We start from the raw sequence: 24,704 nt of genomic DNA on the forward strand, positions 1-24,704 counted from the left end.
CCTATACTATCACAAGAACAGCATGGGGATAATAGCCTCCATGAGTCAATTATCTCCTATTGGGCCCCTCCCATGATATGTGGGGATTATGAGAACTACAAGTCAAGATGAGATTTGGGTGGGGACACAGCAAAACCATATCATAAATAAACCTCACGTAATAACGAACATGTCTGATAACTTAGATAAGAGGAAGGGGAAGATTTTGTTATAGAATTTTCTTTATGTACCTCAAATCATAGGAAGCCTGAACCCAGTCATGAAAGCTAAAATAATTATTGTGTTCATTTTAGATAACCTGGGTTGGGAGAGGAAAGCATGGGTTGGGAGTCAGAAGCAGAAGGCACCCATCACTCAGCAAAGGTGCAGAGCTGGGTTCCTTCCATCCCTTCCCTTTCCATCCCCACTGCCACCAGATGCTTTGTCCCTTTTACTTTACTGTGTCCCTCCTCCCCACACTTTTCCTTCATCTTAACATGAGATTCCCTAAGCTTCAAATTTTTGCTGCTTCAAGCCATCTGGCACCTGGGATAGTAACACCCAGCCTGTTTGTTCACAGGGAGAAGCAAGGAGGAAAGGGTGAGGAGGAAGAGAACACTGGGGAGGACTGGCTGAGGGGAGATGATGAGTGGGGTGCCTGGGTCACTCCCAGGCATAGGGTTGGGGATCTTGGGCATTGGGGAGGGCAGTCTGGAGCTGTGTCTTTCAGTTCTCATTTAGAAATTTTCTCAGAAGGCAAAAGCATATAAAATCATTCAGCTTAGTTAAGAAAAATTAACAGCCAATCTTGTGAAATATTTACAATTTATATGTTATTACTATACAACATAATCATATGGATTATTAAGTAACATTAGGTTGCCTTTGTAGTCCACCTTGTTGTAGTCCACCCTTACAGGGTATCTACTTATGACTGCTCAAGCTCAATCCATCAGAGGAAATATTAGTCCAAGGATTCTGATCTTAGTAGTACTTTACTTGGCTTTAGTAAAAATTATGGCAATAAAATATTCCAGAAATCTATCTACTTGGAAAACAAAGAAGATTCCATGTTTTCCCATTTCTGGTTTTTCAATCAACTAAATCCATAGAGCTATATCAGGAACCCAAGGTTCCAGGTCACTCTCTATCTTTAACCAGCTTTTAAATCTTGGATGATCACTTCATCCCTCTGGGACTCACTGTCCTCATCAGTGAAATGACTTCTACCATAAATGTCTATTTTTATAAATATTTCTTATACCAAATGGAAAGCAAAGTTCCAAATTTGCATACGTTATTAATAGAGGATATGGGGATTTATAAAATATCATATGTTCTAGATCTGCCAATTCTGGCTTCCTGTTTGTGTAATAAATATAGAAGTGTGAATTGCTTAGCTAAATAAAAGTCTACTTTCTCATTGCAGATAAATAGGATTTACCAATCCTTGGATGAAGTGCTTGGGAAGTCTTTAAGTGCCATAATCAACTGCCATTTCAAAGAATATAGATGGTTTTGAAAAGTTCATGCTGTCCCTTCATTGAATTTTAGGTGAGTGTGTTTAAGACAAAGAACTTAAGATGAATATTGAACTGTTTCTCTTTAAAGTGCTCCTCTCCTTTGCCTGAAAAGAAAATGGGTTTAAATATTATCAATGCTGAGGTGGAGCAAGATGGCTAAATAAATATTATCAATGCCTTTCAGTTTCGCACCTTTAGTGAGGTTCCAGAAAATGAAAGACTTACTCTCTTTATTTTTTGTTTATTTATTGTTAGTATTATTATCAGAAACCATCTGAACTGTGAGCTCTATAACATGGAGGTTGTCTTGACCGTTGCTTCCTGGCTTCTAATAAGCAAATGCCAAAATGCTTCATTCTATTCTAAAGGTTATATGATTTGTAAAATATAAAATGTATTTAATATCAGAGTAATAAACCAGAATGAGACAAAATTTTTGATGGCATAAACTGAATGAAAATTTGATGGTGATAATAATGGTTTAATCACTAACAAATCTGTGTTTGAGATAGGGATAACATTTTAGATGCTGCTTATTGGGAGATTTTACTTAGAATTAAAAGTAGGGCATGGTTAAAGCAGGTGTGCTAAATTTTTAAAGTGCTATGTACAATTAAGCACGACACACACACACACACACACACACACACACACATTAAGCTTTGTTTTGTCTGGCCATAAAATGGATGAATAAATATATTTTACGTTATCGTATGTCATCACCCTTCCATGTTAGAAAACAGAAGAGCCTAAAATTGGTGCTTTAATATTAGTCTGATATATGCCATCGCCATTTTTCAGCAGAATAGAGGGGAATGGAGAAAGTGAGTGGTGGTCATATTGAGGATATTGTGTGGCTTTCTGCCTCCTCCTAAGTCTAGTTTTCAAACTGTGGCTTTATTATGTACTTTGAAGAAAGGTGATCTTCAGAACACCAGCATATACCTATGTTTACAATTCCAATAAAATAATGCAGCTGACAGAGCATTGGCTACTGTCTAAATCTAATCTGAAAGGCAGAGATGCTTCCTTAATACTTTTGATTAACTTCAAAATGATGGCAAATAATGCTTTCATAAACTTGCGGGTGTATAAATTTGGTTTATGGAGATTGGATGTAGAACTAAAATGGTAATTCTATTTATTTACAAGATGTGTGTTGAACGCAGTTCCCAGAAGCTAAACTTGGTGCCCATCAAAAATACCAGTAAATCAGTTTGCCTAGTGTAACAGTTACTGTAGAAGAAAAAAATGAAAATGAAAAACTTATTTTCTGAATCCTTTATTTTCCACGTGTGCCCATCTGTGCCTGTTACCTTCAGGGCCATTCCTTGCCCTACCCCACCTCTGTTCATTCCACAGGAACTGACCCTATGGGCTGTATTTTCCAGCCACAGCCTCCCCTCCACTCCTACACCTTACCTCTAGCTTCTTCCAGTGACCCTGAACCCTGAACCTCATTAACACCACCTCTTCCCTTTTATCCCTTGAGAATCATGAGTGATAGTGCCTTTGGCTTCCTGAGGCTGCTCATCTTTAATTTGTTTCACCGTTCCCAATTTAGCTTCTCAGTTCTTTCATCTTTGTAACCATTTCCTTGTATTAACATTTATCATTTTAAATACTTAGAATGTTTTCTTTTCTCTTGGTTGAATCCTAACTAATCCATCAATGCTTCATTAATTTCTCCCAAAATTATTGGAAGAAAAATGAACACGGATTACTTGCTTCTTAAGAAAACAAGTGCTTCCTAGGAATTAAATTTAAATGTAAAGTTGGGCAGGGTGTTTTTTACTTTTAAAATACTTTATACTAAGACATTGAGATATACATACAAAGAGGTCACAAGTAAGTGTATATCTCGATGAATTTTCACAAAGTGTATACTTCCAATCAGATCAAGAAGAAGATTACCAATGCCCCCAGAAGTCCTGCTCATGTGACCTTCCAGTCATTCCTCCAACAGAGGAAACCATCATCATGGCTTATATGACCACTAACTAATTTTGCCTATTCTAGAACTTTATCTAATGGAATCATACAGTGTGTCATTTATTTATTTAGTAAAATTTATTTGAGAACAATTTAGGTCACCCAAAAATTAAGTGGAAAGTACAGTTTTTATATATCCACCTACACACACACACACACACACACACCCCACACACACTATGGGCATCCTTCACCAGAATGGTATATTTGTTACTATCAATGAACCTACATTAACCCATCATCACCTGAAGTCCACAGTTTACATTAGGGTACATTCTTGGTGTTGTGCATTGTATGGGCTTTGACAAATGCATAAATGACATGTTTCCATCACTGTGATATCATACAGAATAGTTTCACTGCCCTAAAACTCTGTGCTCTGCCCATTCATCCCTCCCCCGCACCTCACTCTCATCTTTTTCCTGGCTCCATAGTTTTACATTTTCCGAAATGTCATATCGTTGAAATCATACAGTGTGTAGCCTTTTCAGGTTGGCCTCTTTCACTCAGTAATATGCATTTAAGTCTCCTTCATGGCTTTTCATGGCTTGCTAGTTCATTTTGTTTTAGTGTTGAGTCATATTCCACTGCCTGGATGTACCACATTTAATTGGTCTATTCACCTATTGGAGGACATTTTTGTTGCTTCCTTGTTTTGAAAATTATGAATAAAGCTGATATAAACATCCAATGTAGGTTTTTGTGTGGACATAAATTTTCAACTCATTTGGGTAAATATTTTAGGTTGGTGCAAAAGTAATTGCAGTTTTGCCATTACTTTTTGATTTAACTACTTTTGCCCCAAGCTGATATCAAGGAGTGTCATTGCTGGATCATAGGGTAAAAATATGTTTACTTTTGTAAGAAACTGCCAAACTGTCTTTCAAGGTAGTTGTATCATTTTGCATTTCCACCAGCAACAAATAAGTGTCCTGTTGCTCCATATCCTCTCCAGCATTTGATGTCAGTGTTTTAGAATTTGGTCATTCTAATAGGTGTATACTTCTGATTTTAATTAGCAGTTCCCTAATGATGTTGAACATCTCTTCATATGCTTACTTTCTATCTTTGTATCTTCTTTGGTGAGGTGTCTGTTCAGATCTTTTGCCCATTTTTTAATTGGGTTTTTTCTTATTATTGAAAGCTAAAAGTTCTTTGCATATTATGGCTAATAATCCTTTATCACATGTGTCTTTTGAAAATAATTTCTCTTATCTCTGTCTTCTCTTGTCATTCTCTTGAAGGTTTGTTTTTTAAAAAACTGGGAAAAAAAATAAACTTATATATTTAAAACCATATCCTCAGCTATTCAATATTGTAACATTAATTCATTGCTGTTAACACAATCATTGTCAAGTTTCCCATTTTGCATATCAAATTAATGGGAAGGTTTTTAAATTTTCAGATATGTCCCAAGTATTATTTTTATTTTTAAAATATCTTCATTTCACAAATTTTACTATGTATAGTATAAGAACTTCTTAATCTCATTCCAGCATTCACATTTAAATCAGTTTCATTCCAGCATTCACATTTAAATCTAAAGCTTCTGATTTACTTCATTTTGGTTCTTTTCACCTACAGTTGAAAGATCTGACCTCTCTATTTTAGTAATGGTTGTTTGCTACTTGAAGATGCCTTATGATCTGAACATTTCAAATTTCCTATAATAAATACTGGATGTATTGGAAAGCAATGTGACCAGGATCCCAGTGTCTGTCTTTCTTGATCATCAGTTCACTCTATCTCAACAATTCCATTCGTTCTAAAGAGATTCCTTGGTATTAAAGTCGCTTTTCACTTAATCATTTTGGTACTTCACTTAGTTATTTTAAATAGAAGGGCCTTGCTATTTTCATTTCCTTCTCATTTATTTATGTAGACGTGTTCCTTTTCAATCTTGTCTCAGAGGTCATCTCAACTGCTCATCTGTCCATTTTAATGTACTGTGGTTGGACTCTAAAGGACATGGTGTTCCTTCTACTAACAATTTTCATCTATTCAACCAATGTTAATGTGGAACCTGCAATGCCTAATTTAGAATCCTTTCAGACAATGTGCAAATGCCATCATGAGCAGAATTTCTAAAACTCCTTTATCATCCTAAAGCTGGGAGACACAGGTATGAGGAGCTTCATGATATAGTTTAAAACAATGAATAACTGATATTGCCAGTACAAGTCTTCCCCTTATTTGATACAGCTCTAAAAATTCTAATCATTAACGTTTCTCTCTAACTTATGGAAATGAGATTTTATAAAATTATAATTTTTTAAAAGTGCCCTTGGGAAGAAAAATGCACCCATTAATTATATATACTACATAATATGTAAATCTAATTAATTAGCAAGGAAGAGACCCCTGAAACAATGGTACAAACATTCAGCTTTGGAAGTTTTGGTACACATATGTAGGAAATGATCACACCAACTTTATGATGTTGCCTGTTGGGTCAAGGGAAACACCTGACATCAAAGATAACTCAGGCTAAACAGATCTTAATGTCACATTGGGAGAGAAGGGGGAGAAGAGTGGAGGTGTTAGTCCTTACAATAATGAACAACATTGTGATGGGAGATTTTTTAATATATATATACTTTAGGTTCTGGTATACATGTGCAGAACATGCAGGTTTGCTACATAGGTATACAGGTGCCATGGTGGTTTGCTTTACCCATCAACCCATCATCTACATTAGGTATTTCTCCTAATGCTATTTCTCCCTTGCCCCTCACCCCCTAACAGGCCCTGGTGTGTGATGTTCCCCTCCCTGTGCCCATATGTTCTCATTGTTCAACTCCCACTTATGAGTGAGAACATACAGTGTTTGGTTTTCTGTTCCTGTGTTAGTTTGCTGAGAATGATGGTTTCCAGCTTCATCCATATCCCTGCAAAGGACATGAACTCATTCTTTTTTTGGCTACATAGAATTCCATGGTGTATATGTGCCACATTTTCTTTATCCAGTCTAACATTGATGGGCATTTGGGTCTGTTCCAAGTGTTTGCTTCTGTGAATAGTGCTGCAATAAACATACATGTGCATGTGTCTTTATAGTAGAATGATGTACCCAGTAATGGGATTGCTACGTCAAATGATATTTCTGGTTCTAGATCCTTGAGGAATCGCCATACTGTCTTCCACAACGATTGAATTAATTTACACTCCCACTAACAATGTAAAAGCATTCCTATTTCTCCACATTCTTCCAGCATCTGTTGTTTCCTGACTTTTCAATGATTACCATTCTAACTGGTGTGAGATGGTATCTCATTGTGGTTTTGATTTGCATTTTTCTAATGACCAGTGATGATGAGCTTTTTTTCAGTATGTTTTTTGGTGACATAAATGTCTCCTTTTGAAAAGTGTCTGTTCATATCATTTGTCCACTTTTTGATGGGGTTGTTTTTTTCTTGTAACTTTGTTTAAGTTCCTTATGGATTCTGGATATTAGCCCTTTGTCAGATGAGTAGATGGCAAAAATTTTCTCCCATTCTGTAGATTTCCTCTTCACTCTAATGCTAGTTTCTTTTGCTGTGCAGAAGCTCTTTAGTTTAATTAGATCCCATTTGTGAATTTTGGCTTTTGTTGCCATCCCTTTTGGTGTTTTAGTCATGAAGTCTTTGCCCATGCCTATGTCCTAAATGGTTTTGCCTAGGTTTTCTTCTAGGGTTTTTATGATTTTAGGCCTTACATTTAAGTGTTTAATCCATTTTGAGTTAATTTCTGTATGAGGTGTAAGGAAGGGGTCCAGTTTCAGTTTTCTGCATATGGCTAGCCAGTTTTCCCAACACCATTTATTAGATAGGGAATGCTCTCCCCATTGCTTGTTTGTGTCAGGTTTGTCAAAGATCAGATGGTTACAGATCTGTGGTGTTATTTCTGAGGCCTCTGTTCTGTTCTATTGGTCTATATATTTGTTTTGATACCAGGTCCATGCTGTTTTGGTTACTATAGCCTTGTAGTATAGTTTAAGTTAGGTAGTGTGATGCCTCCAGCTTTGTTCTTTTTGCTTAGGATTGTCTTGTCTATACAGGCTCTTTTTTGTTTCCATATGAAATTTAAAGTAGCTTTTTCTAATTCTGTGAAGAAAGTCAATGGCAGCTTGATGGGAATGGCATTGAATCTATAAATTACTTTGGGTAGTATGGCCATTTTCACAATAGTGATTCTTCCTATCCATGAGCATAGAATGTTTTTCCATTTGTTTGTGTCATCTCTTCTTTCCTTGAGCAGTGGTTTGTCCTTCATATCCCTCGTAAGTTGTATTCCTAGGTATTTTATTCTCTTTGTAACAATTGTGAATGGGAGTTTGCTCATGATTTGGCTCTCTGGTTGTCTATTACTGGTGTATAGGAATGCTTGTGATTTTTGCACATTGGTTTTGTATCCTGACACTGCTGAATTTGCTTATCAGCTTAACGAGGTTTTGGGCTGAGACGATGGGGCTTTCTAAATATACAATCATGTCATCTTCAAACAGAGATAATTTGACTTCCTCTCTTCCTATTTGAATACCCTTCATTTCTTTCTCTTGCCTGATTGCCCTGGGCAGAGCTTCCAATACTGTATTGAATAGGAGTAGTGAGAGAGGGCATCCTTGTCTTGTGCTGGTTTTCAAAGGGAAGGCTTCCAGCTTTTGCCCATTCAGTATGATTTTGGCTGTGGGTTTGTCATAAATAGCTCTTATTATTTTGAGATATGTTCCATCAATACCTAGTTTATTGAGTGTTTTTAGCATGAAAGGGTGTTGAATTTTATTGAAGGCCTTTTCTGCATCTATTGAGATAATCATGTGGTTTTTGTCATTGGTTCTGTTTATGTGATGGATTACGTTTATTGATTTGTGTATGTTGAGCCAGCCTTGCATCCCAGGATGAAGCTGACTTGATTGTGGTAGATAACCATCTTGATATGCTGCTGGATTCAGTTTTCCAGTATGTTATTGAGGATTTTTGCATAAATGTTCATCAGGGATATTGGCCTAAAATGTTCTTTTTTTGTTGTGTCTCTGCCAGGTGTTAGTATCAGGATGATACTGGCCTCTTTAAATGATTTAGGGTGGAGTCCCTCTTTTTCTGTTGCTTGGAGTTGTTTCAGAAGGAATGGTACCAGCTCCTCTTTGTACCTCTGGTAGAATTCAGCTATGAATCCATGTAGTCCTGGGTTTTTTGTCAGTTGTTGTTGTTGGTAGACTATTAATTACTACCTCAATTTCCGAACTTGTTATTAGTCTATTCATGGATTCGACTTCTTCTTTGTTTAGTCTTGGGAGGGTGTATGTGTCCAAGAATTTATCCATTTCTCCTAGATTTTCTAGTTTATTTGCATAGGGGTATTTATAGTATTCTCTGATCGTAATTTGTATTTCTGTGAGATCAGTAGTGATCTCGCCTTTATCATTTTTATAGTGTCTATTTGATTCTTCTCTCTTTTCCTCTTTATTAGTCTGGCTAGTGGTCTATCTATTTTGTTTGTCTTTTCAAAAAACCAGCTCCTGGATTCATTGATTTTTTGAAGGGTTTTTCATGTCTCTATCTCCTTCAGTTCTGCTCTAATCTTAGTTATTTCTTTTGCTAACTTTTGAATTTGTTTGCTCTTGCTTCTCTAGTTCTTTCAATTGTGATGTTAGGGTGTGATTTTAGCTCTTTCCTGCTTTCTCCTGTGGGCATTTAGTGCTATAAATTTCCCTCTAAACACTGCCATAGCTGTGTCCCAGAGATTCTGGTACATTCTGTCTTTCTTCTCATTGGTTTCAAAGAACATCTTTATTTCTGCCTTAATTTTGTTATTTACCCAGTAGCAGGAGCAGGTTGTTCAGTTTCCATGTAGTTGTGCAGTTTTGAGTGAGTTTCTTAATCCAGAGTTCTAATTTGATTGCATTGTGGTCTGAGAGACTGTTATGATTTCCATTCTTTTGCATTTGCTGAGGAGTGTTTTACTTCCAATTATGTGGTCAATTTTAGAATAAGTGCTATGTGGTGCTGAGAAGAATGTATATTCTGTTGATTTGGGGTGGAGAGTTCTGTAGATGTCTATTAGGTCTGCTTGGTCCAAAGCTGAGTTCAAGTTCTGAATATCCTTGTTAATCTTCCGTCTCGTTGATCTAATATTGACAGTAGGGTGTTAAAGTCTCCCACTATTATTGTGTGGGAGTATAAGTCTCTTTGTAAGTCTCTAAGAACTTGCTTTATGAATCTGGGTGCTCCTGTATTGGGTGCATATATATTTAGAATTGTTAGCTCTTCTTGTTGCATTGATCCCTTTACCATTATGTAATGCCCTTCTTTGTTGTTTTTGATCTTTGTTGGTTTAAAGTCTGTTTTATCAGAGACTAGGATTGCAACTTCTGCTTTTTTTTTTTTTTTTTTTTTTTTTTTTGCTTTCCATTTGCTTGGTAAGTCTTCCTCCATCCCTTTATTTTGAGCTTATGTGTGTCTTTGCACATGAGATGGGTCTCCTGAATACAGCACACTGATGGGTCTTGACTCTTTATCCAATTTGCCAATCTGTGCCTTTTCATTGGGGCATTTAGCCCATTTACATTTAAGGTTAATATTGTTATGTGTGAATTGACCCTGTCATTATGATGCTAGCTGGTTATTTTGCCCATTAGTTCATGCAGTTTCTTCATAGTGTGGATGGTATGTACAATTTGGTTTGTTTTTGCCGTGGCTGGTACTGGTTTTTCCCTTCCATATTTAGTGCTTCCTTCAGGAGCTCTTGTAAGGCAGGCCTGATGGTGACAAAATCCCTTAGTATTTGCTTGTCTGTAAAGGATTTTATTTCTCCTTCTCCTTCACTTATGAAGCTTAGTTTGGCTGGATAGAAAATTCTGGGTTGAAAATTCTTTTCTTTAAGAATGTTGAATATTGGCCTCCACTCTCTTCTGGCTTGTAGGATTTCTGCTGAGAGATCCACTGTTAGTCTGATGGGCTTCCCTTTGTGGGTAACCTGATCTTTCTCTCTGGCTGCCCTTAACATTTTTTCCTTCATTTCAACCTTGGTGAATCTGACAATTATGTGTCTTGGGGTTGCTGTTCTTGAGGAGTATCTTTGTGGTGTTGTCTGTATTTCCTGAATTTAAATGTTGGCCTGTCTTGCTAGATTGAGGAAGTTCTCCTGGATAATATCCTGAAGTGTGTTTTCTAACTTAGTTCCCTTCTCCCCGTCACTTTCAGGTACACCAATCAAACGTAGGTTTTGTATTTTCACCTAGTACCATATTTCTTGGAGGCTTTGTTTTTTCCTTTTCATTCTTTTTTCTCTTATCTTGTCTTCATGCTTTATTTCATTAGGTTGATCTTCAATCTCTGATGTCCTTTATTCTGCTTGATCGATTCAGCTATTGATACTTGTATATGCTTCACGAAGTTCTCATGCTGTGTTTTTCACCTCCATCAGGTCATTTATGTTTTTCTCTAAACTGGTTATTCTAGTTAGCAATTCCTCTAACCTTTTATCAAGGTTCTTAGCTTCCTTGCATTGGGTTAGAACATGTTCCTTTACCTCAGAGGAGTTTGTTATTACCCACCTTCTGAAGGCTATTCATCAAACTCATTCTCTGTCCAGTTTTGTTCCCTTGCTGGCAAAGAATTGTGATCCTTTGGAGAAGAGGCGTTGTGGTTTTTGGAATTTTCAGCCTTTTTGCACTGCTTTTTCCTCATCTTCATGGATTTATCTACCTATGGTCTTTGATGTTGGTGACCTTCAGATGGAGTTTTTCGTGGTGGTCGTTTTTTTGTTGTTTTTGATGTTAATGCTATTGCTTTCTGATTGTTAGTCTTCCTTCTAATAGGCCCCTCTGCTGCAGGTCTGCTGGAGTTTGCTGGAGGTCCACTCCAGACCCTGTTTGCCTGGGTATCACCAGTGAAGGCTGCAGAACAGCAAAGATTGCTGCCTGCTCCTTCCTCCGGAAGCTTCATCCCAGAGGGGGACCCACCAGATGCCAGCCAGACCTCTTCTGTATGAGGTATCTATCGACCCCTGCTGGGAGGTGTCTCCCCATCAGGTGGCATGGGGGTCAGGGACTCACTTGAGGAGGCATTCTGTCGCTTAGCAGAGCTGAAGTGCTATTCTGGGAGATCTGCTGCTCTCTGCAGAGCTGGCAGGCAGAAATGTTTAAGTCTGGTGAAGCTGTGCCCACAGCTGCCCCTTCCCCCAGGTGCTCTGTTCCAGGGAGATGGGAGTTTTATCTATAAGCCCTTGACTGGGGCTGCTGCCTTTCTTTCAGAGATGCCCTGCCCAGAGAAGAGGAATCTAGAGAGGCAGTCTGGCTACAGTGGCTTTGCAGTGTTGTGGTGGGCACCACCCAGTCTGAACTCCCGGTGGCTTTGTTTACACTGTAAGGGGAAGACCCCTGACTCAAGCCTCAGTAATGGTGGATGCCCCTCCCTCCACCAAACTTGAGCATCATAGGTTGACTTCAGACTGCTGTGCTGACAGTGAGAATTTCAAGCCAGTGGATCTTAGCTTGCTGGGTTTCTTTGGGGTGGGATCTGCTGAGCAAGACCACTTGGCTCCCTGGCTTCAGCCCCCTTCCCAGGGGAGTAAACAGTTCTATCTCACTGGCATTCCAGGCACCACTGAGTTACAAAAAGAAAACTCCCACAGCTAGCTTGGTGTCTGCCCAAACGGCTGCCTTGTTTTGTACTTGAAACCCAGGTCCCTTGTGGCGTAGGCACCCAAGAGCATCTCCTGGTCCACAGGTTGTGAAGACCATGGAAAAAGTGTAGTAACTGGGCCAGATAGCACCCTTCCTCATGGCAAGGTCCTTCATGACTTCCCTTGGCTAGGGGAGGGAGTTCTCTGACCTCTTGCACTTCCCAGGTGAGGCAATGCCCCACCCTGCTTCGGCTGGCCCTCTGTGGGCTGCACCCACTGTCTAACCAGTCCCATTGAGATGAACTGGGTACCTCAGTTGGAAATGCAGAAATCATCTGCCTATTGCGTTGGTTTCACCGGGAGCTGCAGACTGGAGCTCTTTCTATTCAGCCATCTTGCTGCGATGGGAGATTTTAAATAACTTGTTCTCAAGTAATTCAGATAGGTGATTTTAATCATGATGTAATCTCAAGTACCTCTGCTGAACCACAGAGTATGATGTTAGAAAACACAAATGTGTTTAAATGCAGAAATCATCTTTTATCCATCTTTGTATCCCTGGAAACTAACACAGTGCTTGGCACACTATTAATACTTACTAAATAAATGGCTGGTGATTAAGGGCAAAGGCACAAAGCAATGCTGGCTAATGCTTACTGAGTTCTTATTTTATGTGAGAAATTGTTCTATATTCTCTCTTTCATGCCTAAACAACCCTATGACATAGGCACTATTACTATCTCCTTTTTTAAGGATTAGGAAACTCGGGTCCACAGAAGTTAAATAACTGGCCTGAGGTTAAGTAAGTTGAAGGTGAAAATTCAAATCCAGACAGCCTGACTTTGGGGCCTGAGCTACTAATTATGGTGCCCCACTGCCTCTTAGGTAAAATAATCACCGAGTAATTTTAAAACACAGAAGCAACATTTTGTATTATTTAAAAACATTCTGTCATTTCAGAGTATGCCTATATTAACAGACCTGCCCAAATCATGAATGCTCACTTTGAACAGAAATTCCGTCTTTTCTGTATTCTTCCTCCCCTTTCCTTTTAAAACATGACTGACTAAACTAACTTTCTAACTTTTGTTCAGATCTCATCATTTTCTTTCTTCAGTGATTTGTTCTATCTCAAATATCCCATTGCTCCTTTTACAAGATTGCTTAAGGATGTGTAATCTTGAGCAAGTTACTTAACCTCTCTGAGCGTCAGTTGACCAAGCTGAAAAGATAAGTCTATTTCATTTCAAGGACTAGGAAACAATACCTATAAAACAAAGCACAGTGGAGTTCCTGATGCATTGCATGTGCGAAACGAGCAGTTGAAAATATCATCTAAGTACTCTCATCCACTTTGGTTTCAAAGCCAGCATTGACTGCCCCATCCGAAGAAAATCTGTGTCTTGTATTCCTTAGCATGTCATAATACTGGTACAACGCACCTCTTGGGTCTCACTGCCTACCTTTGCTCCCCATCAGCTGATCTTTGCTAATACGAGGATATTTTGCCTTTCCTAAGCCATGCTCTTTGTTCCTTTACTTCTGCACATGCTGGTTCTTCTGCCTAGATGCTCCTCCCATCCACACTCCACCCCCAAATCCCCCTCATCTGCATACACTCATGTACTCTTGCGTAACTTGCAATATGCTAGTCATCTTTCAATATCCAGCACAGCTGTTGCTGTTACCCTTTCACTAAAGTCACTGATGAACTTCTCATGGATTATAGTTATGTGTCCTGTCTTTGAATGCACATAGACTTTGGGGTATTTTTAGGAGATCAGCACCTAATGTAGACAGCAGAAAGAAAATCAACCTTCATTATCAATCACAGCACCATATTGTAACTTCTCATGTTATTTGTCTCTCTTTCTTCTGAATTTTTCATCAAAGACAAATGTCAAGTCTCCTCCTCTTTGAAGTTTCTATACCAAGTTCAGAAGTAGTCTTCCTTTCTGGTTTTGAATGAAGTATGAAGGGTCGTATTTTGAGATAAATTTGAATGCTTTCAGTGTAGTTAAGATCATAATATTTTATCCAGCCATTAGAAGTAGAAGAAGAGCTCCGTTCTGGGGACGGAAACCTCACAGAGGGGGTCTGTGGCACTCTGTGCCAAGCACCAAAGCAGACTTTCCATGAACATTATCTTATTTAATCTTCATAATAACCCCACAAATTAACTATTATTATCCCTGTTATTCGGAGAAAAAAACTGGGGTTCCAATAGCTTAGCTAACTTGCCAATGTTGTATTTCTGGTAAGGGGCAGAATGAGAATATTAGATCTTTCCTCTGCAGCAAACTGCCACTCTAAAAGAGCTTTCCAATTTAATCCTATAAGAAGGATATGTGTGTTAGATAGTGTTAAAAATTTCCATTTAAAACATTTCCCGAGGAGTAAGCTATTTATAACTGCACAGATCTTTACTCATTGGCAAATAAGTTTATGTTTAGGTTGACGCTAAAATTAGCATTATTTCTGTTCAACAAGAGTTAAAAAGATGTAGCACCTGTGGTTCTGCAACCTACTTATACAAAATCTTCTTTATTGATGTGCACATAAGCCTGGAAATGATGGTATCTAAAGCTGTAGAGTGATAGAATTTTAGTGCTAAATGTTATCTAGGATTACCACTGGAGGTGGAGTCTCTTTAAGGCAAGAGTTTCTGTCTCTCTTTTTTCTTCTTAAGAATATTTATGAAATAAATATTTATGACTAATTATAAAAGAATTTGTTTAGAATGCAAAAAAATTTCCTAGATATAGTGATACTATTAGCACTTCTTAAAGAAATACATAAACATGTTCTGAAATTTTTATAGCACTATTCAAGGGCCATGCATAAGAATAATAATGTATATGAATAAGCTCAAAATTAAATTTAATTGCAAAAGTCAGCATCCATAGAGAAGAGTTCTTTCCTTTTGGGAAAAATCGTAAGGATGCATAGGCAGCATTTATACCTATAAAGATCATTCATTCATTCATTTTTTAAACATATATTGCACATCTTTTATGTTCCCTGGCTCTATGTTAGGCACCTGGGAACCCGAGATAAAGTATAATTATTTCAAGTAATATCCTAGTTATATTTGCCATAGATTATATCTTAGAGACATAGAATATCATAGAATTGAAGCATCAGAAAGGATATTTCAGATGATGTAGCCCAGACCTCCTAATTTTTGGCTTGAGGAAATTGAAGACTAGAGAGCTTAAGTACTACCCCAATAATTAGCAGCAAAGCCACAACTCGGACATGTCTGAGTCTCCTACTACCCAGCTCCTCTCTACTGTACAATAAACTAGCTAATATTTATATATTCTTGAATTTATTTTCCCCCAAGAGAAGATTCCTGGTCTAAGGAGAGAAGACTGAGAAAATAAAGTTGATTTTTCTTTTAAACATAATGAATAGAAGTAGATTTATGATTCATCAAGCATTTATTGAGAATTAACTAAATATCAGGAACTTTCCTAGGAGCTGGTCATATGTATGAGAAAAACAGAAATGTCTTTCTGGACCACATCCTGCTTACCATCTTATGTGCAGTGTGTGTGTGTGTGTGTGTGTGTGTGTGTGTGTGTGTGTGTAAAACCCTAGCCTAAAGGCACTAAACTGCCCTTTAATGGGAATATTAAAATAGCCCAGGCAATGGCAGATATAATGTAATGCTAAAAAATGGCAACTAAAGTGATTAAAACATATTTATATTTACTTTTTTAAAAATGTAAAACAGTGCAATTCTTAAGCACCTTATGTATTACATTGAAAAGATACATGTATATGTCTTTGATTTCCTACTGTTATACGAATAACTTGTTTTATGACTCTTTCCTGTTAAACATTTCAGAAGTGGAAAATAATTTTTTTAAATCTCAGTACATACCTACACTGCTATATCTCTTTGAGTAAGATAAACATACATTATTTTAGGGAAAAAACGAGAATTCTGTTCACATTCCCACGTTATGTTCCTGATTAGTTATCTTTTGTTTGTGAATTGCCCCTTTACTTCCCTAGAAGAGCTTTGCAGAATGCTATTTACCTTTTCATAAGTATGATTTTTAAAACTATGTTATCACAAGAATGGATGGAGCAATGTTTTTTCATCAAAAACTAGAATTCTGATGGGTTTACAAACGTGAATAATAATGTGCTTTAATGTTAGTGCATTCTTAGTAATGACAATTTACTGTTTGAGCTTATATTTTAGCCATCAACTGATTTTTGTCACTTTCAAAATGCAAATGTTAAGTCTGTACGGAGTTTATTTTAGTGAAATCTTAAGCTGTAAATTTGATAGTTTCAAATTAGCAAAGCAGATAAATAATGTAGCTCTCAATTTTGTCTATTTCTAACAATTCTCTAACAGTAGGCTAGAAATTTTCCTGCACTTGTGTCTGTGTATAATATGCCTTGAGACTCAGAAAAAAAATTGCAGTATTTTTACTTCCAATCCTAGTTGGATAAGTAAGGTGGCTGTCTTTTTTTTATGAACGGGTTTTTATTATATCATGTCTCCCTAATGTATGTAAACAGCTCTAGTATCACATGACTTCCCTTCTGAAGTTGAATTTCTTCCCAGGGTAGTAGCATCCACAAAGCATATATTTGGCAGCAAAACAGCACTACTACATTACAGATAAGGTTACATTCTTCCCATTCAGCCACAGCAAGTGAGCCTCTCATCCCCTCAGTTAAACAGGTACTGGTTTTATACTGAAGCAGATTTAACCTCTCTCAGTTCCTTTTCCTCCTGTGTGGTCAAGGGTGCCACCATGAGAAGGACAGAGCATGCCACCACCTGAATCCCTGACATATGGCACTTGGAATTCTCCTTTGGCAAAAAACATTTGCAGACATTAAGTACAATGGTAAAATTACTCTACTATAACAGCCTTCCCATTCTCTCCTGGATTCTCCCTTCCTACAGTGCTAGAAGTGAAAAGACCTATGTGGCAGGACTTGTAAATGCCCGCTAAACTCAGTTCTTAACAGGAATTCTTCCATCTGATAATTACACTTTGCGATTTCCCATATCATCCAACCCTGGGGCTGTTGTGTGTAAAGTAGTAACTGCAAGCATGAAGGTTTTTCATTAGAATATTATTAATCCACCTCCTGAATCCACCTTCTCCCTATTTTGTCTTACCTAATAACAAAGGTAATAGTCTAGCTCAGCTCATGATTGCCTTCTCATTAAAATATTCAGATCCTTTTCATACACATACCTGGGGTTCATGTGTAACATATACAACCTTAATAAGCTGTGGTTGCCTAGTAACCAGTGGAGGCGCTAACCAGTGGAGACGGGTCAGAGAGCCTGAAGAACATAAATAACTGAAGCATTGACATTAGTTTCAGCTGGGTCACCCAAGCCTTAATTCTGCACTAGCCATCCCAGACATTTCTAATGGGCTGGTGAAACAGTAGCTTTCTCAGAAGTAGCTCATTAAATTGTAAAAACAAGAATTAGTGTTTAACATAATGTCCTTCTCTCTGGTCTGATAGGAGTTTGGGGAATGACCATGGAAATAACACCCCAGATCCTAATGCCTTTGAAATACTTTTTACAGAATACAGGATGAAATGTTTGCAAGGACTCAACACTCCCAAATAGCTTTTTCCACGTGCTCCTGATTCTGTTTGGTCAGTTTCATTAGGAAAAATTTTTTTAGCATTGATCCGTTCTCTAATACTATTATCTTTTTCATGTTGAGTGGTTAAGGATTCTGGAACATTTTCCCTTGTTTTCAACGGCTGTTGCTTTAAAAAGCAATGTAGAAACAAAGAGAAAAATAGTTAGAATAAGCAGACTGATAGCAGGATGGTAAAATTAACCCATAACATAAATAATACCTGATAACTTCTGAAGAAAACACACACAGCTTGAAGCGCACACAGTGTTTTTTCTTATACCTGGGACATTTGGCCATATGCTGGGACTTTCAAAGCCCCAAGATAAGATACCGCTGTCTTAAAGTATGTTACATTTCAAAGGGAAAAGAGAACATTACATTTTTATGAAAACAATCTGAAATACACTATTGACTTGAAAGCAAAATTAGCATGAGTTTTTAAGGGGAAAAATAAGATAGGCCAGGCATGGTGGCTCATGCCTGTAATCCCAGCACTTTGGGAGGCTGAGGCAGGTGGATCACAAAGTCAAAAGATCGAGACCACCCTAACCAACATTGTGGAACCCTCATCTCTACTAAAAATACAAAAATTAGCTGGACCTGATGGCACACACCTGTAGTCCCAGCTCCTCAGGAGGCTGAGGCAGGAGAATCACTTGAACCAGGGAGGCAGAGGTTGCAGTGAGCCAAGATCGAGCCACTGCACTCCAGCCTGGTGACAGATCGAGACTCCAGCTCAAAAAATAAAATAAAATAAGAATAAGATAAAGGAATGGCAGCATTGGAAAGTAATTCTGTCACCAGACCCACCTCATATACTGCCATTGCTTCACCTTCCCAGCCCATCGAGTGAGAAATTTGAAGAAGTACAGCTGTAAGAGATAGACATTTCACTGTTTGGAAAGAAAGATGATTTTTTTACTTAAATGAGAAAAAATGTCACTACTCATAACAAAATAATTTGTTTGGACTCTGCCCTACATATAAGCAGGACAGAAAATTATTAACCACTGTTTATTGAGAGCTGTTCAGAGGCCTGCCCACTTTACTCTAAAGCACTGGTTCTCAACCAGGGGCAGCTTAGCTGTCCAGGGAACATTTAGCAATATCTGTAGGCATTTTTGATTGTCCTGCCTGGGAGTGGAAGTGATGCTAGCATCTGGTGGGTATAGTCCAGGGATGCTGCTAAAAATCTGTGATGCTCAGGGCGGTCCCTAAAAGTAAAGAATGATCTGGCCCAACGTATCAATAGTGCCAATGTTGAGAAATTCTTTTAAAAAGTACTAAGAGCTAAAGTAACTCTGTACCAGGCTCAATATGTGGTATTTTTCATTACCATTGAATCCCCACCACCATTCCATTAGGTGGGTATTACTGTTACCTCCATTTTCAGATGATGAAGTGGAGGCTCAGAAGGTTAACTTGCTCAAGGGCATGCAGTAAGCAAGTAGTGGTCCCTGAATTCAAAAGCAGATTAGTTTCCACAAGCCAACTCCTGTGAGGTCACTGTGCTTCTTTCTTCAAAAATACCTACATAATTGCCTTCTGTGCTTTCTGAAACTCTTTGTCTCCACAGGGCCCCTATTAAAACACGTGTGTGTCATTTTTGCTGGCTGACAAGAGAGTTAATCAAGGCCCATGATTCCATTTCCAGAGTAAATTTACCGGGTTCTAGGGACCTAGACTGGAGAAGAGATGACATTGTTAGAAGGGGAGACAAAAGGTTCCTGAAAAGGGAGATTTCATTTCTTAAAGACCCTCTTTGATGGAGAAGATGGGATTCCAGGACAGGACTTAGAGTGCAGAAAAGGCGTAATTGTGCACCAGGGATTTGATTGTATGAAATAGAGTGAGGCTATGGTAGTAAGTATTGCAGGAGGATGTGACAACTTTCTTGTTCTAAAGGAGAGGACAGGCAGATTCTTCCTGCTAGAGGAACCCATTGGCCCGCTTGTGGCCTGCCCCTGAGGGAATCTGAGCTATTGGAAGACCAAAGAAGGCAGTCAGACATGAGCACGGAAGAAGCCCAGGAAGTGTTGGTGATCCCAAAACAGGAAGCTGACAATCCACTTTAGCCAACACTTGCAGTGAAAGAACCTCATCATCTTCAGCATGTGAAAAGGAAACAGTAACGTTATTTTCAGAGAATGGTTCTGTTTCTTGACTCATCATTCCCTTGACCCACTCCTTCACATGATGCATCATCTGCTTGTCAATGCTCCTGCTGATGGCCAGCTGGGCTCTATTACCTTTTTGGGCTCTTGTTGGGTCTTGACTCTCCACTTGTTCTGTGCCCAGCCATACAGAACCATTCATCACCCGCCTGACGTGTCAACATTGTCCTCCCACCCTGTAGAGTCCCTTTTGTGAGTGAAGAGACCTTTCCCAGAAACTACCTGCATTAGTTTCCTAGAGTTGCTGTCACAAATTACCACAAAGGTTAGTGGCTTCAAACAATAGAAATTTATTGTGTCATAGCTTTGTAGGCAAAATGCCTGAAGTTGAGGTGCTGGCAGAAGAATTCCCCCTTGGCTCTTCCTAGCTTCTGTGGGTTCCAGCAGTCCTGGCATTCCTTGGCTTGCAGCTGCATCACTGCAATCCCTACTTCAGTCTTCACATGGCTTCCACCATTTGTATGTCTCTTTTTATGTTCTCTTCTCTTCTTATACAGATACTAGTTGTATTAGTCAGGGTTCTCCAAAGAGACACAACTAATAGGATAGATGTACATATAAAGGAGCGTTTATGAAGGAGTATTGACTCACACGATCACAAGGTGAGGTCCCACAATGGGCTGTCTGCAAGCTGAGGAACAAGGAACAAAGCGGAAGAACTTGGAGTCCGATATTTGAGGTCAGGAAACATTTAGCATGGAAGAAAGATGTAGCCTAGAAGACTAAACCAGTCTAATAGTTCCACATTCTTCTGCCTGCTCTTATTCTGGCCATGCTGGCAGCTGATTAGATTGTGCACACCCAGATTGAGGATGGGTCTGCCATTCCCAGTTCACTGGCTCAAATGTTAATCTCCTTTGGCAACATGCTCACAGACACACCCAGGAACAATACTTTGCATCCTTCAATCCAATCACGTTGACACTCAGTACTAACCATCACAACAGTCATTGGATTTAGGGCTCACCATAACCCAGTATGATCTCATTGTGATCCTTAACTGATTGTACCTGAAAAGACTCTGTTTCTAAAAGAGATCATATTATGAGTTCGAGATATGAATTTTTGAGGGATACTCCTTGTATTAGTCAGGGTTGCCCAGAGAAACAGAACCAATATGTAATTCAAATGTGCACACACACACACACACACACACACATCTCTAAAACTATGTATTATAAGGAATGGGTTCATGTGATTATGGAGACTGAGAAGTCCCCAGGTGTGCAGTTCAAAGGCCTGGAAACCAGGAATACTGACGGTGTAAGTTCCAGGCTGAATCCAAAAGCAGGAGAAGACCAGTGTCCCAGCTCAAAAGACCATAATGCAGAAAAAGCACACACTCTCTTGCTCAGCCTTTTGTTTTATTGAGACCTTTAACAGATTGGATTAGACCCACTCACACTGGGGATGGCAATCTGTTTTACTTAGTCTACCAATTCAAATATTAATCTCATCCAGAAATACGCTTGCAAATACACCAGAATAATGTTTGACCAAATACCTGTGCACCTGGTGACCCAGTCAGGTTGACACATAAAACTCACTGTCACACAACTCAAATACGTGACCCCCAGCAGACATTCCCTTGCTGCAAAGCCTGACAAGGGAACTGCATTTGCAGTGATTGACTTAAACTCTTCCCTGAGACTTTGGTGGAGGCACAGACAACAAATAATTCAGCATTTTGCTAGCAAAGAAAAGGGGGAGAATGGTTATTAGGTAAGTAGCTAACAAATCTGTTGCATTTCTATATATTTCTTTTTGGTGAAACAGACCCATCCATATTAGTCTATGCTTTGTATTTTCAAGCAACAAAAAGGAAAACAAAACAAAACAAAAAAACTTGGCTAGCTTAACAAAAAAGGGACAGTTGCACTTTAGACATGGATAGATCCAAAGGTTCAAAGGTTATACTCAGGACTCTGTCTCTTTCCCCCTTTCTCAGCACCATTTCTCTTTGGCATTCAATTAATAGTTAAGGAGGTTCTATCTATGCAATGATGAAGAAAATCAGCAGACCTCGAAGCATAAACAATCTACCCAACTATAGATGGCAGAGAAAAGAGCTTAACTTTGACTCCCACAGAACTTTAATTGGCTCTCCTTAGGTCATATAAACATTCCTACTCCAACTCTTGTTTTCAATCTTGATTGCTGCAGGATACCTATGATATGAATGACCCAATCAATACCCTCCTCATATCCAGAAAAATATTCCTCCATTTGACCTCAGCCATCCACTTGTTTGACCACTAGAACTGGTTGCCTTCAGGAAATTAACCACTTCCACAATCAAAATAACATATTCCTGTCTCCAAATACCACATGCTCCACTTCCAGCTCTTTTGCTGTGATTCTTTATGTTCATTCAAGGGTCTTTTGGGCCTCTTTCTTTCTCACTATCAGACTCCTCCTGTCTTCACTTTCTTACTTACTTGCTTCTCTTCCATAGTTTATCCCTTATACGAGCTTTCCTTTTATATACCTTCAAGTCCCTACCTCCTGTCCTGCCATCACATTCACCAGGCATTAGTGAACTCACTCACCTGATTCACCATGACTTGTGTCTATGTAACTGAGCTTTGTTGCAGAAAACCACACAGCAAACCATGCCAAAATCCTACTAGGCTCATGATAAGCACTTCAGGTGTGCTTGCAGCACTCCATGGCTATCCTACTATTTCTATAGTCAGCTCACTCTCCTCCTCTGCATGGTGACTGGTTCATCACTTCCCCATTTGCATCACACTTCTTCTCCCCACTCCGTGTCTGAGCTACCAACCTTGCTTCTTACTTCATGGAAAACATAAAAGTAATTAGATAGAAACTCCCTCTTCCTTAGGTTTCCAAACGTGCAAGTATAACATCATCTGCAGCTTTCAACTCCTTTTACTCTAGTGCCGCAGGAAAGGCAGTTTCTTGCCACGTACACTCTGTATCCTATCCCCTTTCATCCTCTCAAGGACTGAGTGCATTCAGCCAGCCATTTTCTGTCACACATGCTCCGTCTCTTTGCCTTTAGTGGGCCACTCAACAGGCAAATATTTTTAAGAGTCTCCTATATTTAGAAATCTTTCCCTGACTTCATATTTCCTTTCAGTTGCTGCCCTACATTTACGCTCGTACAAATTAAAGTTTCTAAAGAAACAAAAAGTTGTCTACACAGGCTGACTCCACTTCCTTGTCCTCTGTCCTTCTCCACTTCCTCAGCATTCCCTCCAAAAAAGGTTCTTACTAAGTCATTGTAATCTCCATATTCCAAAGCCAATGGATGCTTTTTCCATTCTCATCTTACTCAACTTCTCAGTAACTTTCAACTCAAGAATCACCCCTTTCTTCCTGAAAAATTCCCTTGTCTTAGAGTCCACAGAAGCACACTCACATGGTGTTTCTCCTACTTCCTAGGCCTCCCTGAGCTGGGGTGGCATCCTAGGCATGATTCTCTACATGTGCAATCTCTTCTTCTCCCAGGGCTTAAAAAAAATTCCTCTCTACCTACAACTTTCACATGTGTATCTGCATCCAAGTCCTATTTTCAGGGCTTCAGGTTTATACATACACAGCCTATGTGACATCTCAAATTCAAAACTGTCCCTGGCACACACCTCTCCCCTCATTACATTCCCTCAGTGCATTCCTGCCCCAAGCCAGCTTCTGCATTAAAGTAAATGGCATCTCCATTTATCTCAGAATGCTGGGAGGTTTTTAAAATACTTTATTCTCACTCGTTTTCCCACATTCAATCTATGACTGATCCCTGTCCATTCTACCTTCAAAGTATGTTTCAAATATGTCCGCTTGTCATTGTCCCCATCATCAGCATCCAGTCCAGCATCATCCGTCAGCCTCCAAACTCGTTTCACTGTATCCACCCTTTTCTCTATCCCATCCACTCTCCACACCATAGACAGAGTGATTTTTTTTAAAAAAGTTGTGTTTTATCACTATTATCATTCAAATTCTTCAGAAGCTTTGTGCTGCCCTGGGAATAAATTTCAGAATCCCTAACACAGCCTTCAAAGTCCTGGTCCCTGTGTGACCCTCTCCCCCATCTGCACAGTGCTCCAGCCACACTGCTGTTCCTGCATTCCTCCATCACACCAGGCTTCCTCCCACTCATGGACTCAGGTCTCCCTTTGCCTGAAATCCCTCACCTCCTTTTTCACAGGTGTCATCTCAAAAATCCCTTTCTCAGAGAGGTCAGAGATACCACCAGATCACCTCAGAGGTGACATTCTATCCTCATACCCCATTCCAAGCATGGACACAGACTTAATTATCACTGTGAAGTTGCGGCCAGCTCCCAAAGCTTTCCTACCGTTTTCACAATAACAGAGACAATACAAGTCAGAATCATTAAAATTAGTCTTCAGCATAAGTATTAGTTGAACTGTAAGTCTTGCCCTTCGTAAGACAACTACTAGATTGGCCTTTCTTATTCATCCTAATAATAGAATCCATTGACCGTTTCTTCCTGGGCCACCGTTTTTAGAACTTGCTTCCCCTACAGGTAGGTGTTTGCTTTGACCTGGCCCTTATCCCCACATCCAGAACCTCAGCACCTATTCTCTCCCTTGATCTATCCCCTAGTCCCTTCCCCATTCCAATTAATAACTTGTAATTTTCCACCTATATCACCCATTATAAACCCAGCATTTTTTTTCTCTTTTACGTAAAGTGGCTTAGTTTCTTTTCCCTCCACCTCTGTCTTCCAGACTAAGCTATATATAAGCAATACACCTATTAAAATTTATTCCAAAAAAGAGCAATCATAAAGCCATGAACTC

At 39.0% G+C, this 24,704-nt stretch overlaps 1 protein-coding gene across 5 annotated transcripts in view; it reads left to right on the forward strand.

The window, feature by feature from the left end:
• DTNA (dystrobrevin alpha) overlaps positions 1-24,704 on the forward strand; it is a 396,234-nt gene that overhangs the window by 184,712 nt on the left and 186,818 nt on the right. For all 5 annotated transcript variants that reach the window (XM_030925991.1, XM_010362728.2, XM_010362721.2 and 2 more), the window contains exon 2: positions 1,409-1,533. The gene's annotated coding sequence lies outside the window, so the exon portion shown is untranslated. The remainder of the gene's footprint in view (positions 1-1,408; positions 1,534-24,704) is intronic.

This window comes from Rhinopithecus roxellana, chromosome 21, assembly GCF_007565055.1.
Source record: "Rhinopithecus roxellana isolate Shanxi Qingling chromosome 21, ASM756505v1, whole genome shotgun sequence".
Classification (NCBI taxonomy): Eukaryota; Metazoa; Chordata; class Mammalia; order Primates; family Cercopithecidae; genus Rhinopithecus; species Rhinopithecus roxellana.